We start from the raw sequence: 17519 nt of genomic DNA on the forward strand, positions 1-17519 counted from the left end.
GATTGTTGACAGGGCATCGGCAACAGGATTCATTTTCTTAGGGAGTATCAAAGGGTGCTATTATGCTCAGCCACAGCAGAGAGATGTCAGCGTTGATGGGTGGACCAGGCATTGGATTGTCAAGTGAAGGTGTGCACCAGAGGAACGTAGTCCCTGCGAATGACGAAGTGCGTACCATCCTAGAAGTGGTGAAAGTGACGGACAGCTAAGTTCACCCCCACCAATCTGCGGCGAAAGGTAGAATAGCTGGATTTTGCCTTGGATAGTTTTCTACTGATGAAGGCCAATGGGTGGGGAGAGCCATTGATCACCTGCTTGAGTACTGCACCAATAGCAACATCGCTGTCATCAGTGGAGAGAAGGAGAGGTGGCAGTGGCAAAGGACAAGTTAGATCAGAAGTGGTTGATAGAGCATTATTTATCATCCAGAAGGCCACTTCTTGAAGGGGACACCACTTAAGGTCCTTTGGCTTGCCCTTGAGGGAGGCTTAGAGGGAGGCTAGAGTAGCAGCGGGGGCTGACAGGAAAAGCCCATGATAGTATATCGTGCCTTAGAAATCTTGCAGTGCTTTGATGGTTGAGGACAAGGTGAAGTTCTGGATGGTGTCTACATTATGAAGGAGGAGGTGGACTCTCTTAGGACGGATATGGTGTCCTAGGAACGATTATTCGTTGGCGCCAATGGTACACTTGTTGTACCGGACTACATGGATGTTTTGTTGTAGGTGGTCTAGCAGGATGAGTAGGTGACAAAGGTGTTCTTTTTCTGGGTGAAGAAAACACAAGAATGTCGTCCAATTAACATATACAGGAAGATAGGTCCCCAAAGATGCCCCTCACGAGATGTTGAAAAGTGACCCCAGCATTACAAAAGCCAAAACAGAATTAATTGAAGGTAAATGTGATAAATGGGTTGGTGATGGCAGTCTCAGGGATATCTTCTGGGTTCATGGGCACCTGAAGATACAACTTCAAGAGGTCGATCGGGGGAAATAGCTTGGCTTTATGAAAGTAGGAGGTCACGTCGGTGATATCTGGAAAGGAGTAGTGATTCAGATCTTTATGCATGTTAAAATGCCTGTAATCCCCACTCAGACGCAGGGAGCCATCTTTTTTCAGGATGATGGGTCATGATGACGATAATAGGCTGGACTCCTTTAAGCAAAGACCCATTTCTTCCATTTTGGTGAAAGCTTGTTTGGTGGCTGCCTAACAATCCTGTGATAGACGCCTGAATCTGGCAAACACTATGGGCTCCACTTTCTTGATATGGTGATCAGTACCTTGTTTGTCGGAATCTTGGTCGTTTCGCGAAGTTTTGGATGGAAGGCTTTTGTGTACAACCTGAGGAAGTGGGCGAAGACATTTGTCGGTGTGCTGATCTAAGGGGCGTGTTTGAGGAAGTGAGGATAAGTAAATGTCTATATTGACTAGCCGTCGGTGAGTGACATCAACCAGGGGGTGGTAGTGGGAGAGTAAATCCGTGCAGAGGATTGGCAATGGGACGTCAACAACGAGAACCTTCTAGTGATATTTGACGCTTCCAAACGATGATGTAAGGTTCTCCTAACCATGTGTGGGGATCACAGTTCCGTTGACACCAACTAGGCGGACGTCGGCAGATTTAGACTGACTACGTCATGTCATGCCGAGTGACCTTGGCAGAAGAGAACGGAAAGCACACATGTCTACCAATAACCACACATCTCTACCTTCATCATGTAAAAAGAAAAGAATAGTAATTGGGGAGGCCAACACCACAAGCGATGACCTACTTATATGTCTTTTGGCCACTGATGACCGTTTAATTTTTTCTTCCCAGCAGCCATGAATTTAAAGGGGTAGTAGCATAAGCTCGGCCGATTTTCGTCAGTAATTGGCTCTATAGGTTATTGGTTGGGACGTGAGTGAGTGGTGGGTTGTACACAGTTTTGTCACCGCCCGGTATCTTACAGGGTCGCCATGTGTGTCCTACTGCATATACATCACCTTTGGTCAATGTTGAAAAGTTGTCCTCTTCTTCATGAGTGGAGGCATTGATGGAGATCTTGAAGGTAGTGAAGTGGCTGTTCATAAGGCCAATTTTATTGTTCATGAGGCCCTCCATGGGCAAAATATCAACATAAGGTATGGCAGCGCGTACAGTTTCGGATAAGCATCGACCCAAAATTCATTTAAAAGGTTCACCTCACGACGAGAGCTGTCTGTGGCATTTTGCAGGGGAGTGATCCTGGTCATTTCCTTAGGGTAAGCGATGCCTTTTGTTAATGTAAAGGTGATTGAAGTTACTCTAAGGATGCTGAGAGAACATCGTTACTTTGTACAGAAGGAAAGTATGTAGTGAGATTTGGAATGATTCTGTGAGATAAACTAACAAGGGATTGAAATGAGCAATAGTCAGGAGCTTTTTTTACTAGGGAATGGTGTGAATTGTAATTATCTTTATTACAAGCAAAGTTGTCATCATTGTAAGGATAAGCAAAATGGTGCAAGTCACAGCGACCTGAGAGGATGAAGTACCAAGTAAAAAAATGCAAACAAAAGTAAAGGATGTAATATTGAAGATTAATAACAAAATCTTATTCTTAATATGTGAATGACTAGATGAAAAGAAAGGAGTAGTAATAGTTTTGAATAGGATGATCACAGATTAAGATGACGCACAAGAGGTCTTTAGTCCTTCCATTAAGCCTGCCGTAGACTCCATCGGAAAACTAAAACAAAAGTGGAAGATGAAATTGAGAGAAAATGTGTATGAGTGCACTTCCAAACAGGAGATCTGTAACCTAAAAAAGTGTTTGGCTATAGCACAGCCAATGGCACTACCCAAGCTATAGAATATTGAGCCTAAATTTAGAGTGTTATTATTCTTCTTACTGTAACTAAACAGTCTCTCATTTTTATCAAGGTGACAAATAGCCAATAAGGAGTTACAATAATAAATACTCTTATATATATATATATATATATATATATATATATATATATATATATATATATATATATATATATATATATATATATATATATATATATGTGTGTGTGTGTGTGTGTGTGTGTGTGTGTGTGTGTATGTGTGTGTGTACAGAATACACACAGACTCACTGACACAAAGACACACACACACACACATATATATATATATATATATATATATATATATATATATATATATATATATATATATATATATATATATATATATGTATATATATAGATATATATATATATATATATATATATATATATATATATATATATATATATATATATATATGTATATATATATATATATATATATATATATATATATATATATATATATATATATACATATATATGTATGTATATATATATATATATATATATATATATATATATATATATATATATATATATATATATATATATATATATATATATATATATATATATATATATATATATATATATATATATATATAATGTCATCGGACTTGCAGGGAAAGTAGTGAATAAGAAATGGTACCGTATATGACGCTCATCAAATCCAGTTTTTCCTTTTAAAGGTTTTCATACCTTTTCCTAAAATAAAAGAAAAATAATATGCAAATGAAGGCCAAGATTTTCAAGCCTAAAGCATTGTGTATATCATATATTTGAAATTTTTGCAATTTCATGTTTATTTTAAACTTTTCTGTTTTCTATTTTCCCATAATTATTTAATCATCATTTGGATAATAAAATCCAATTTTAAATGAAAAATGAAGATGAGGGAAATAAAAATGTTTTGTTTAAACAGTTTTAACGATAACGTTTGGCAAGATATAGGCATTTTCTTAATACCTGAAGACCAAAATTATTACAAATACCATCACTTTTTTTACACTTGAAAGTATGATATATCTACATTTGTGAGCAAGCAACAACAAACACTCTTCTCCGATATGGATCACTATTTAGTAATTCACAAATAAAATTAATATACTATGAATAGAGTTTATTATTATTGCTATTGAATTGAACTCTTTATCGACGTGACACGAATTCTCTTTTATGGGAATAGAATAACTCATTAAATATCCTTCATGGCTGCTGCTAAGGATAGAGGATTGAATTTCTGGTTAATCACCCAAATTGTTTTCATGAACCACGGTATCCTGAAACATAATTGTGGTTACAAAACTAATCCTGATATTACGGAACAGACTATAACTGATATTTGTAATGCTAACAATAGATCGTCATGAATAAAAGTGATTGCGTCACATATTTGTGTTCTGAAGCATAAACTAATTTTCTTTCACAATATGTCGTGTATATAATATTAAAATATTTTTTTTATGCATATTCCAGTACCTGTCATACAAAAAGGTGTAAAGAGACCATACAAATAGATTAATATGATTTTTGCTAAACAATTATATTTTTAAGAAGAAAGGTCTAAGTAAAGTTGGTGAAGATGCAGAATAAGTTTTCCTTGAAAAAAGACAAAAGCTTATGGTGAAGTGCAGAGATCTACTGTCTAAAATATTCATACATAAAAAGTCTATCTCTCATGTAGTGTTGAATTATAAATTCATCGAAACTTGGTTATTTGCTGGGAAATCTTATTTCTCGTTTTGGCAACACACTTGATTCAAATATGAGAATTAGGAAAGAAGACCGCTTACCATTCATTGTGAAAGATGTTATGGAGAAATACATAACAAAAGTGGCTCTCTACTGGTGTAAGAAAAAAATTCAGCTATATGAAACGGAATTTTCCTCAAAACTGACTTTTGATGACTTGGTAAAAAACTAATTATATATACTTGAAGACTGGCTCTACTTTTACAAAGTGCTCTATACTTGTGCAGAAGTTAATGTTGGCGTAAGTAAGATTAAATAATGGCATATACAAGAATACAAAAAGTCGAATGAAGATCCCAAAACCTTTACTATAAGGACAGTGATTAAGGTTAGTGATAAAATCCTTTCAGTCATTACATTGGATACCATGTTGCTGAAAAGTATGAAACAGAATTATCACAAAGTATCATGGAAAATTATAGATCTTTTCAGATGAATTAGTTGAGATAAAGAATCTTTCTACAGGCATGGAATAGGAAAATTATAAGGAAAATACTAAAACCTTTTCTAAAGAAGGTGCTCACCCTGAAGGGTTATGCTACCAAGGCGTACAAACTTTTGGAAAAGCTCAAAGATCCCTAGTACAACCAACATCAGCAAAGATACACGAAAATTGTACATAACCATCTCATGTCAAGTATGAACCAAATATTTCCTTCAAAAAAGCATTTGGCAAATACATAAGAACATTGGTAGTAATTGAACCTGACCTGAAGCCAGTGAGGTTAAAAGTTGCTAGCTTTGAATTTAACATAACTGAAATTGATGAGTCACATTATTAGGAAATAAAAAGATATGGCTTGAATATTGTCACGTGAATCTACCAATAACACACCAGTGTTGTCAGTAAGTAAGACTTATTTGACAAGACCTCATGCCGACTTCAGCAGTGCGTTACATGGAAAACATGCATACCTCCAATATGATCTGGTGCAGTCGAAGAAACTGTAAAAATGTCTTAAAGTTACAGACCAGTATGGAGAGAAATACATCTTAGGTGATTATCTAGATGAAAGTGAGGCTAACAATAAAAAAAAGGATCTATTGAAGTCTATGTGGACTGGTGAGGCATGGAGGGCTGTAATGAAGTTTCAGACATATTTGAGCAACCAATAAATAAAAAGGAGAGAGAAGAAACTAGAAAGTGCAGAAGTTGCAAGAAAAATCAAGGGCAACGATACCAAAGTAGTTGTACTGAAAGGAACCAATGATTTACCAGATCGACTTGCATCATATGACTTGCACACAGGAAATTGATTTATCATTTTTTTCCCTTTAATATCGTTTGACATCTTTGCCACTGCAGCTAGAAGATATTGATGAATCAATAAATGAAACATCCGAGTCAGCCTGAGTCAATCACCTGAATAATTTGGTGTCATATGATGTACCTGATGAAATTTATGTCATCATGTGATATGATGACAGTTATCCAAGTTTTACCTTCAAGCATTCCAGGTTTTTATGGTGGCCAGGAAAATAAGCTTTTGATGATGGTACCTAAGACAGTTGCCAATGAGGCTTAATTAGTTTTTTATACATATGAAAGGGACATCAAAGAAATTGAACAGGAGTTTAAAGGTGAAATTGAAGGGGACAATGCCATTGTCACTGGAATTGCACAAACTCGACTTAAAAAGCGTGAAATCAGCCTTAAATCAATGAACCACAAAAAAACAAAACAAATTAAATTCTTGATTCAAAAGCGGAAACATTATAGATATGCTGAAGAGATAAAAGGTAAAACGGTAATAGCAACCCATGCAAAACCAGCTCCAAGAGTAAGGGAGTTATGGTGTATAGTTTATAAGAGCCCCATATACTGCTATGGCCACTTAAAAGCAGATACCGAAATCATTTACCATCTCTGACATGTCAAATATGTCATTAGTGTTATCATGAAGACAAGTGATACTTATACACGGATTCTTTTTTGTCTTTCATTTCACAGGTAGACCTGATATTATGGAGGGAATTTGGCTGGATATTTGATAACACATAGCATTGCATAAACTTTAGCATCATAGCAAGCCTTCTAGGTTGCCATGTATGAAACTCCCTAAACATCTTACATGCTATAACAATGTGATTATAAATCCATTTTCGCTAGAAAGGGCCAAGTAAGACCACTGTAGAATGCAAAGGAGAACTATGACTTTCTCAAAGACCTTTCTATGCTGGGAGAATAACACCAGACCTTGAGAAAAAAGAATAAATATAGAATCTTTATTTTTATTTTTATTTTACAGAATGACAAAAGTCACATCCATGAATGTAGCAAGAAAACTAAACTTATAAGTATAAGCAAAAGAAAAAAATAAACGTTACTATCCAAGATTAGTGGGCTAGATACTTAAAATGTTACCCCTTTGTCAAGACTTTCATAGAGAGAGAGAGAGAGAGAGAGAGAGAGAGAGAGAGAGAGAGAGAGAGAGAGAGAGAGAGAGAGAGAGAGAGAGATCCATTAGATCGTTTACCATCACCAACTAAGCAAGACTGGGAGGAAAGATGAGCTTGTTTCTTTAATCTAGTGTGGTTCATGGGTTATTAATAACCCACAGATCTTAGCAAACATGTTAAAGAGAGGCATACTAATCAATTTGAGAATGATTTTCCCTATATTCATACTGACTCCTCTGATTCTTTTTATTCTGAATCAAATGAATCAAGATCATAGAAACTTTATTAACTATCTTATATTGTAATGAAATTTTATATATTTGATACATTAATTAAGAGAAGTGATATATATCTTGCCAAATGTTCTCTTTTTTTTTATTAAAAGTTATTTTAGTACCAGCAGGATAATTATAGAATAATTAGATAATAAAAAAAACGGAATGTCACAAAAATAAATTAAAATTGAAAAAGAAAAGAAGAAAAAAAAATATCGTAAAACGCAATGGTTTTGGCTTGAAAGACCCCAACCATCACTTGCAGCATACTTTTTATTTGACTTAGGTTAAGATGTCAAAACCTTTCCAAGACAAAATTGGAATTAAAGAAGGCCATCTCTTAAACCAGAGGGAATATGTTGGATTATGTTTTTGTTTTTTATAAGAAAGGAAAGGAGCCGGGAGTGGAGATGGACATATCATCAAATAGTGCAAATGCTTATCACAGAACGATTGTGCAAGAAGTTCAAATTTAAATTGAAATAAATGTGGAATAAGTGAATCTAGGAAAAAAAATCAATAATTAGTAGATTAGCAATATTGAGGATGGTGTATGGTATACACTATATGTAAGGTTGAGAGCAGTTGAACTTTCTTTAATAGCAACGTACCGTACGCTAAAATAATTAAATGATTGACTAAATGTGTTGCCATGAAATAGGTACAAAACAAAGGGGAAAGTACGAAGTAAGCGATGAGAAAAATACATTAAAGATATTCGATTATTAGTGAGGAAACAACAATACAAAGGCAGGACCTTACTATTCAAAAGAGCGAGTAAGTAAAGAGGATGTAGTGGAATGACAATTTTCATAGGATATTTCAACATTCTGACACTTCTGTTTACGTCCGAAAAAAGCGCAATTTTTGTGAAAGTTTACTAATCATGGGGTTCACCCATCTCTAGGAATTTAAATTCTGTTTATGGAAGTAAACATTGTGTTTGCCTTTTTTTTTCTTTCCGAGAACCACTACATCTAAAATGAGGTGATTTAAAGCGGAAAAAGCGATAACAATGCCAATTTAATATATGATCATATTTCACGAAATTATAATTTGGAAACATAATAAGTAAACAAAAGTGTAAACTTTAGTGAGGTATATTCATGAAGAGTCAAGTATAAATCCATAGTGTCTATCACGAGGAGTAGGCTTCAAAAGACCTAATTTTGTGTTTTTTTTTTCTATCTTGCTCTATAAACATTGTAATTACTGTTTATAGACTGATATTAGTCAACACTACCATACTGGAAATTATGTATTCTATTTGAATGATTTACTTCCTATGAACGTTTAGTGATTAAATGAGCTTCTTTAGTGAGACATCACTACCTAACATTTTTGACAGTTAGCCATAAATTTGTATTAACTAGATTTGACAGTTATGTTTATTGCAGTCAAGATTATTAAATCTGTTAATGTAATACACACTTATGAAAGCTTGTCTGTTATGAGGAAGAATTGTCCAAGACATTTGTCATTCAATATCAACACCAATTTTGCTTATTGTATGCTTATTGTATTATGAGGAATTTTAACAGCCACCGTGAAAATTTTAGCCTTACAAAGGATTCTCATCAGGAAATGTTCGCCAAGATGGAAGAAATTTCCATTCTTAATCCTTATAAGTAACATCTGACCTGCCAGTAATATACAGCATTTTTTTTTCAAGAGCCCAATTTCCTGTGAAAACATTATTACTAGACACATCTAACACTGCTAATCAGTGTTCCTCATCTATCCTAACCATAGGGGTCTAAAGGTCATTCCTGAAAGATTGAAAGAAGGGTAGGTCATCACACATGTCGCTCAATATCCTATAGCAACACCATAGATTAGAAAAACTTATCCCTCCCCTCGTGCAGGCTAGGCCAAAGGAACACTAAGCAGTGATTTTACCTTTGGCAGCTCACACCGTGAGTCTGTTGATACTGTTCAAACTATTAATCCTCGAACTTCCGATCCACAAACTGAAATTGTAGGTAATTTTCCCTATGATGCCACAATCTACTTTTTAATTTCACAGTATCATATCGGATTATTATTATTTTTATTATTATTATTATTAATATTATCTACGCTATAACCGTAGCTGGAAAATCAGGATGCTATAAGCCCAACGGTTCCAACAGGTAAAAATAGCTCAGTGAGGAATAGAAATAAGGAAACAGATTGAATAATGTGGTTTCACTGTCCCCTCAAGTTAGAGGACTCTAACCCAAGACAGTGAAAAACCATGGTACAGGGGCTATGGTACTACCCTAGATTGGAGAAGAAATATTTCATTTTGGGGTGTTCTAGATCTTTGCTCTTGTATCAAAGTTTCTTATTGGTTTACGAAACTCCCACCCCCAAATGAATGAGATTGATATACGAGGCTCAACAATGGGGTTTTAGGGGTATAGTGTGAACGGGAAATATAATTTTGTAATGTGTAAAGCAGTGAGACCATACTGAGCTGAGTGTGGCCATTACTCCCCCACTGCAGATACATACATGTATGAATACATGTGAAATAATTTGAAGTAACAAATGACAATAGTTTAATTGATTTTATTAACAATATTTCGTAATTGATGAAAAGACTATCCTCCATAAATGGTAAAAAAAATATTCTAGAAGCTTTTACTGCAAGTGCAACTGACAGTATAGAAATAGTTCATAAAGCTATGATATCAGTTCCACTAAAGGATAATTATGATAGGGTATAAACACCATCTAAATAACACGAACTGAGGATCAAATAATCTACAATACCTACTTCCAAGATATAAAACAGTAGGCAGAGGTTAGGTTCTCTCATACCCTAGGTCTTTGATATCATTCGTCAGTACATGAGAGTAACTTAATCAATGACCAGAATCATCCCTATTTTTTATCCCTCTGTCATTAAACTGATTGCCGCTGAGGAATCTAATAACTGTGCATCTGCTAGAGAAGAAATTTCCAAAGGAAAGCAGACAAAAAAAAAAAAAACATTATTTGTCCAGTAGATGATAGTTTTTTCTCATAGTAATGAGACGTTTATCTTTATGTGTTTAAAGCTTGCAACTTATTCAAATCTATTTATTAAGTGACCTTTAAAATGTCTCCTAAGAGAAGATATAAATATATGAAATACTATTTAATTTTACGTAAAATTTTACAATTTTTAATAATTAATACTCCTGTAACACCCGCGTGTCACACGATCGTACAGGGTAATGACATTTCTCTTTTTTTATATATTATCCTTTGTATCTTCGCTCTCCCCTCGCACTGACAGCAACTTGCATGAACCTGCCTGCGTATCTGTCATTGTTAATTGCTAACAGAACTAGTTGCTGGTTGGAAAATAAATAGAATGTTGTATTTTGTGACCTTGCAGGGACATTGTGTGTATATATACTCGATGTGTCTGTAATAAAGTACTCAGTTACTTTCCTCCCGCTTTTGAGTCACAAGCTACTCTTGGCTCGTCACATTGGTGACCCCAGAAGACGACACGCTCCTCCCGCCTCCCCCCCCCCCCTTTATATTACCATTGCCGCCCCATGGAAACTTTCGTCGTTCGCAAGCGGAGAGGTTTTTGCTTGGTTTCAGGGTGTGAATCGTTCAACCACTAAAGAAGAATAGGTTCATGGGCGATACCTGAGGACACCTTCATGGAAATATCCGACTGGCTTTTTAAACAAGGAGACCCTCCAATAGCGTCTGACCCCCTCAAAACATACTCTCTGTAGCAGTACTCCCCGTTGTCAGCCGCCCGTATAGCATAGCTTTTTCAGCTCTCTCAACAAATGTTGGGGGATCAAAAGGCTTCGCTCTCCCTCAGGGAAATGACCACTATCGCTCGCCTGCAACCTGCTGCAGATGGCTCTCCTCGTGAGGTGAACCTACATCGTGCCCTATGGGTACACCGTTTGCCCGAATCTGTACGTGCTGCCATACCCGATGTCAATAGTTTACCCATACAGGACTTGATGACCAAAGCCGACGCCCTTATAGACAGCCACTTCACGATCTTCAAGACCTCCATCAATGCCTCCACTCCTGACAAAGAGGACACCTACTGAACGTCGACCGAAGCTGACGTGAATGCCGTAAGACACACACTCCTGCCCCATGACGTGCCGCAGTGGTGACAAAGCCACCCATCACACACCACTCGCTCGCTCCCCAATTAACGACTTCTACAGCCACTTACTGCCGCCCATCGGCCACAGTTTTGCTACTACCACTTCAGATTCGGTGTTGCCGTGAAGAAATGGTCCAATGATTGTCCGTAGCCAAAAAACGTGTAAGTAGGCCATCGCTCCTGGTGGAGGCCTACCGTGATTCTAATCTTTTCTTTTTACATGATGTAGGAATGGGCGTGCTATTTTTACTAGACACGGTTGCTTGTCGTTCTCTTTTGCCGAGGGAACTCTTCAGAACATGACTTTGTCTAAGACTGCCAACGGATCTGCGATACCCACTAAGGTTAAGAGAACCTCACATTATTGTTTGGAAAAGGCAAATTTAATTGGAAGTTTCTCATTAATGATGTCCCATTGCTAATCCTCAGTGCGGATTTCCTCTTTCATTTCCACCTTCGGGTCGATGTCGCCCACCAACGATTGGTCAATGCAGGCTCGTACTTGTCGACACCTCTTCAACCCGCCCCCTCCAGTCTTGCTCTCCACATCAGCGAACCCATGAATGCCTACGCCCACCTACTCAGGTCATATACGGAAGTTTTCCCTCCAGAACTTCGCCAAACGCCCACGGCTCCTACCAAACACGGTATTTATCACCATATCAAGACGACGGGATCCCCAGTCTACGCCAAATTCAGACGTCCGGCACCAGATCGATTGGCAGTCCCCAAACAGACGTTCGCCGAAATGGAAGAAATGGGCCTTTGCCAAAAGGCCTAAAGCCCATGGTCGTCACTCTTACACATCGTCCTGAAGAAAGACGGCTCCCTCCGTCTGTGTGGGGATTACAGGTGCCTGAACATGCAAACAGAACAGGATTACTACCCCCTCCCAAACATCGCCGATGTGACATCCTACCTGCACAAAGTGAAGGTTTTCCCCACCCTCGACCACCTGAAGGAGTATTATCAGGTGCCTATGAACACAGAAGACATCCCCAAGACCGCCATCACCACTCCCTTCTGTATATACACCTTCAATTACTCTTTTTTTGGCCTTTGAAATGCTGGGGCCACTTTTCAACATCTCATGGATGACATCTTAGGAGACCTCCCCTTCGGTGTATGTTACGTGGACGACATACTTGTGTTCTCTTCCTCAAAAGAGGAACACCTCCGTCACCTGCGCTTCGTGCTCGACCACCTACAACAAAACGGCCTTGTAATCTGGTCCGACAAGTGTACCTTTGGCGCCAACAAAGTATAGTTCTCGTGGCACCTCATCACTCCTCAAGGAGTCCATCCCCTCCCTGAGGATATAGCAGCCGTTCAGAACTTCCCCACTCCATCGACCGTCAAAGCACTGCAGGAATTCTTGGGCATGATTAACTATTATCACCGTTTTATGCCAGCCATTGCTGCCACTCTTGCTCCCCTATATGCCTCCCTCAAGGGCAAGCCAAAAGGCCTAAAGTGGGGTCCCCTTCAAGAAGCGGCCTTCTGCAACACAAAGAATACCCTATCAACCGCTGCTGTTCTCACTTTTTCCGTCCCACATGCCCGTCTCCTTCTCTCTACTGATGCCAGCAACGTCGCTATTGGTGCAGTACTTGAACAGGTGGTGAACTGCTCGGCCCGCCCATTGGCCTTCTTCAGCAGAAAACTGTCCAAAGAAGAATCAGGTTATTCTACCTTCGGTGGCGAATTGTTGGCAGTGCACTTGGCTGTCCGTCACTTTCACCATTTCTTAGAAGGTACGCCCTTCGTCATTCGCACAGACCACATGCCTCTGGTGCACGCCTTCACTCGACAATGTGATGCCTGGTCCGCCCGATAACGCCGACATCTCTCCGCCATGGCTGAATACAATTGCACCATTCAACACATCCCTGGGAAAATTAATCCCATTTTCGATACCCTATCAAGAAACACATTGGCTGCCGTTCAACCGGGATTGGATTACAATGCCTTGGCTGAAGCATGACAACAGGGTTCAGAGTATCAAGCATGTAGGACATTCCGCACATCCCTCCGTTGGGAAGATGTCCCTCTCAATGACTCCAACACCACCCTCCTCCGGGACGTCAGTACTGGTAGACCGCGACTGTGGTTTCCTGATCCCATGCACTGACAGGTGTTTGATTTCATTCACGGTCTTTCACATTCCTTGCACCACTCTACTGCACAGCTGCTAAAGACGAAGTTCATCTAGCACGGCATTACTAAAGATGCTAAGGATTGGGTCCATACCTGTACTTCTTGACAAACTTCCAAAGTAAAACAACACACATATTCAGGAGTGAGCACCTTTCCTTGTGATCCGGCACAATCCAAAAGCATTACAACTAATCTCTTGTGGCAAAGAAGACTGGGTCTTCATTGATCGTCTAAAACCTGCTTATCTCCTGCTAGATGACCCGCCTACAGTTGGCCTTTCTAGACCAGGGTGCCCTATTTAACATGTACAGTATGTCATCTTTAGGGGGTGCGAGCCATATATCACCCGTGTGTCACACAATCGTAAATAGTAACAACCTTTCTCTTTTTTGCATATATTATCCTTTGTATCTTCGCTCTCCCCTCGCACTGACAGCAACTTGCAAGAACCTGTCTGCCTATTTCTCATTGTTAACTGTTAACAGAACTGGTTGCCGGTTGGTCAAGAAATAGCATGTTGTATATTTTTACCTTCTTGCCGGGACCTTGTGTGTATATATACTCAGTTGCTTTCATCCCGCTTTTGAGTCACAACCTACTCTTGTCTCGTCACACCCCCAACTGTAACCCACCTTACTTGCATTTTAACTTCGCTTTTTTTCATGGACCAGTAGAAGGTTTCGATATTCTGAACATTATTGTAGATAAGCTGATAAGATGATAATTCACGAGGCAATTTTTATTTCTAATTCTCCTGAACTATTGTTTCATATGTTCGACAATATTAATCTTATTCACAAAGATAAAAGTAATATTTCACCTATCTGCTCTTTGCGAATAAATCTAATAATTTTTTTTTCATTAAGAAAAGTATTTTTAATTTTTGCTTTAAATACATTTTTGTAATGAGTCATGAGTCATGAAATTTGAACGATTTTATAATTAATATGTTTCTCTGCAAAATATTATTCAATGCTAGGGAATCAAACAGTCACGGTATTTTTAAAACGATATATTCAAATAACTTGGTTATAACCCCAATTTTATGCAATGATAAAAGCTCCCGTGCCTAACAGTAACTTTTTTTTTTTTTTTTTTTTTTTTGACGGTATGTTTCATGAAAGGTACATTGCTTTAATTTATCAGATAAAATATTACCTGAGTCAGATATGGACTAGATGTTTTATTCCTAAGTATTATACTGCTATGATCACAGATGTGAAATGTCTACTTACTGATTATCGGTATGCACCCTAGTTTAGCGACTATTAGTATGCATGGCAATTATCTGATTCGAGTTAATACTAGAATATCATGAGGACCAGTATTCATGTAAATTACAAATTATACAATTGCATAAACATCACAGATTTTCATAAATGTTTCGACTATTATAAGTCTGACGTTTCCATATATCAGTTCATACTTGATCCTAATTACCCTTATTTCATCGACTTTTCGCTGCCACCATATTACACTCCTCAAGACCATAAAGCCATTGGCACAATTTTATACTCAGTGGTTGCCAGAAAATGTAGGCAAAACCTTGCTTCTCATCTATTTTTCTATAATAACAAATAGTAATGAGGAAAAAATAAAGGGAAAGCTATTATAATGAACTTTATTTTTGGTTTTCTTTCCTTTTTTTGGTTTTATATGAAGATTATAAATATGAATTATAACAACGCAAAGAAAATCTAATTGTTTGTGTTTCCGTATGGTATGATATCAAAATCAGTGGGGCTGTTAATAGAATCATGTTTATCTAAGATTAACTTCATGAAAATTCGGAATTTTAATGACGATCGGTGAGAATCAACAGGTGAGGATTATTTTTTTCTACTACCGGGTTGAATATCTAAAACCATAATTTTTACTAATTTGAGCTTCTTCAGTTGTCTATTTTCTGTCCTTTTGTGTGTGGTTTATATCGTCTATTTCTATAATTTTCATCTCATTAATGATTCATAAATGAACATGGGTATTGCAAAATTGGTTACGATACATGGATCGGTCACACTGAACTCTCAATTAATAACAAACGCTCTGTTTAGTAATGATCAGTCAAAGCCAAACCAATAATGTATGCTGATTAATTTGTTCAATAAGTCTCGAAATCAACAGGTAGGTATGATTTAATTAAGGGAAATTTATATCTGTGTGATGCATACGCTGTGTAATAAATCATCCGTTGTGTTTGATAATTCACGGGTTATAGACTTACATTTTTATGAAGTCTGACTGGAATAGATGGAATTTATAATGAATTTAGCGATATTCAGTCATCAACCAAAGAAATTCTACTTATTGTATGTGAGTCAGATATATGAATTAGGTATTTGCGCGAGGTTCCATGTGAACCCTGTTACTTATAGGATGTTTAATTTACAAGAGTAGGTTATATACACAAATATGAATTAGAACCGTTAAGACCGACAGCATGCCTGTAGGGATAACCCTATATGTTAGCTATATACAAAAATATTTATTGATTACTTGCTGTGACATTTCAAAAAAAAAAAAAAATGGCGTCCATCTTAAATTCCAATCAAATTTAGATTTCATTCGATTCGTATACCACTGATCTTCAGTTTGAAACCATATATTAACAGTCAGAAAACCTATAAATGTTTCATAAACAATACTGATTATGTTCTTCAGTACATCATCGCCAAATGTACGTATATTATTATTATTATTATTATTATTATTATCATTATTATTATTATTATATTATTATTATTATTATTATTATTATTATTATTATTATTTATTATTTATTATATATATTTTTTTTACACTTCTGGCAAGGTAAATTTTAGGATTTACTGATAACGAACTACGAGTCTAAATACCGTTCTTTGGAAGAAAGATACTCAAATTTACTTGTAACGAGGGTTAAATGTAAACTTAATCCATACAGCTTAAATTTGGTCTTGAATCTCTCTTAAAAACACTCTTGGGAAACGCTAAAATGACCTTTATCTCATGAATGATTGACGTGGCCAAGGAGACCTCCTTTGAGCATATATTTTTGTATTTAGTAACTACTTGATTCGGAGAGAGAGAGAGAGAGAGAGAGAGAGAGAGAAGAGAGAGAGAGAGAGAGAGAGAGAGAGAGAGAGAGAGGAGAGAGAGAGAGAGCATCACTATCATTCTCTCGTAAAATCTCTACTTATCACGTTATCTTGCCACTTATGTTACTTGAAATGTCAATACATAAATCTGTTTGTCGCATGTGAGTCAGATGTATCACTAATCTTATTTCATCTCTGGGAAAAACTTATTTTTTAGTTTATATTGAGTGGTTCCAAACTGAAAAAATATTCTCTATGGTACAGTTCTTTGTCAAACTTCATATAGCTTTATATATCTAGACTTGTTGCTATTTATAGAGTAAAGGAAATTAGACTTATTAGTAAGAGGCTCGTCAACAGTGGCGGGAAAAGTCTGAATAAGAAAAGTGATCAGGGGCACATTCAATAAACTTTATATATATATATATATATACATATATATATATATATATATATATATATATATATATATATATATATATATATATGCACACTACACATATATATATATATATATATATATATATATTATATATATATATATGTTATGATATAATATATACATATATATATATATATATATATATATATATATATTATATATATATATATATATATATATATATATATATATATATATATATATATATATATATATAAAAATATATATACATATATATATAATAGATATATATATATTCATATATATATTATATATATATATATATATATATTTCTTTATATATAAATATAAATATATAATATATATATATAATATATATATAAATATATATATATATATATATATATAGACGATACATTGCTGATCGTATGATAAAAATAATTGGAAACAAGTACTTAATATATAAATAGTATATATAT

Source organism: Palaemon carinicauda, chromosome 9 (genome assembly GCF_036898095.1).
Source record: "Palaemon carinicauda isolate YSFRI2023 chromosome 9, ASM3689809v2, whole genome shotgun sequence".
Taxonomy (NCBI): Eukaryota; Metazoa; Arthropoda; class Malacostraca; order Decapoda; family Palaemonidae; genus Palaemon; species Palaemon carinicauda.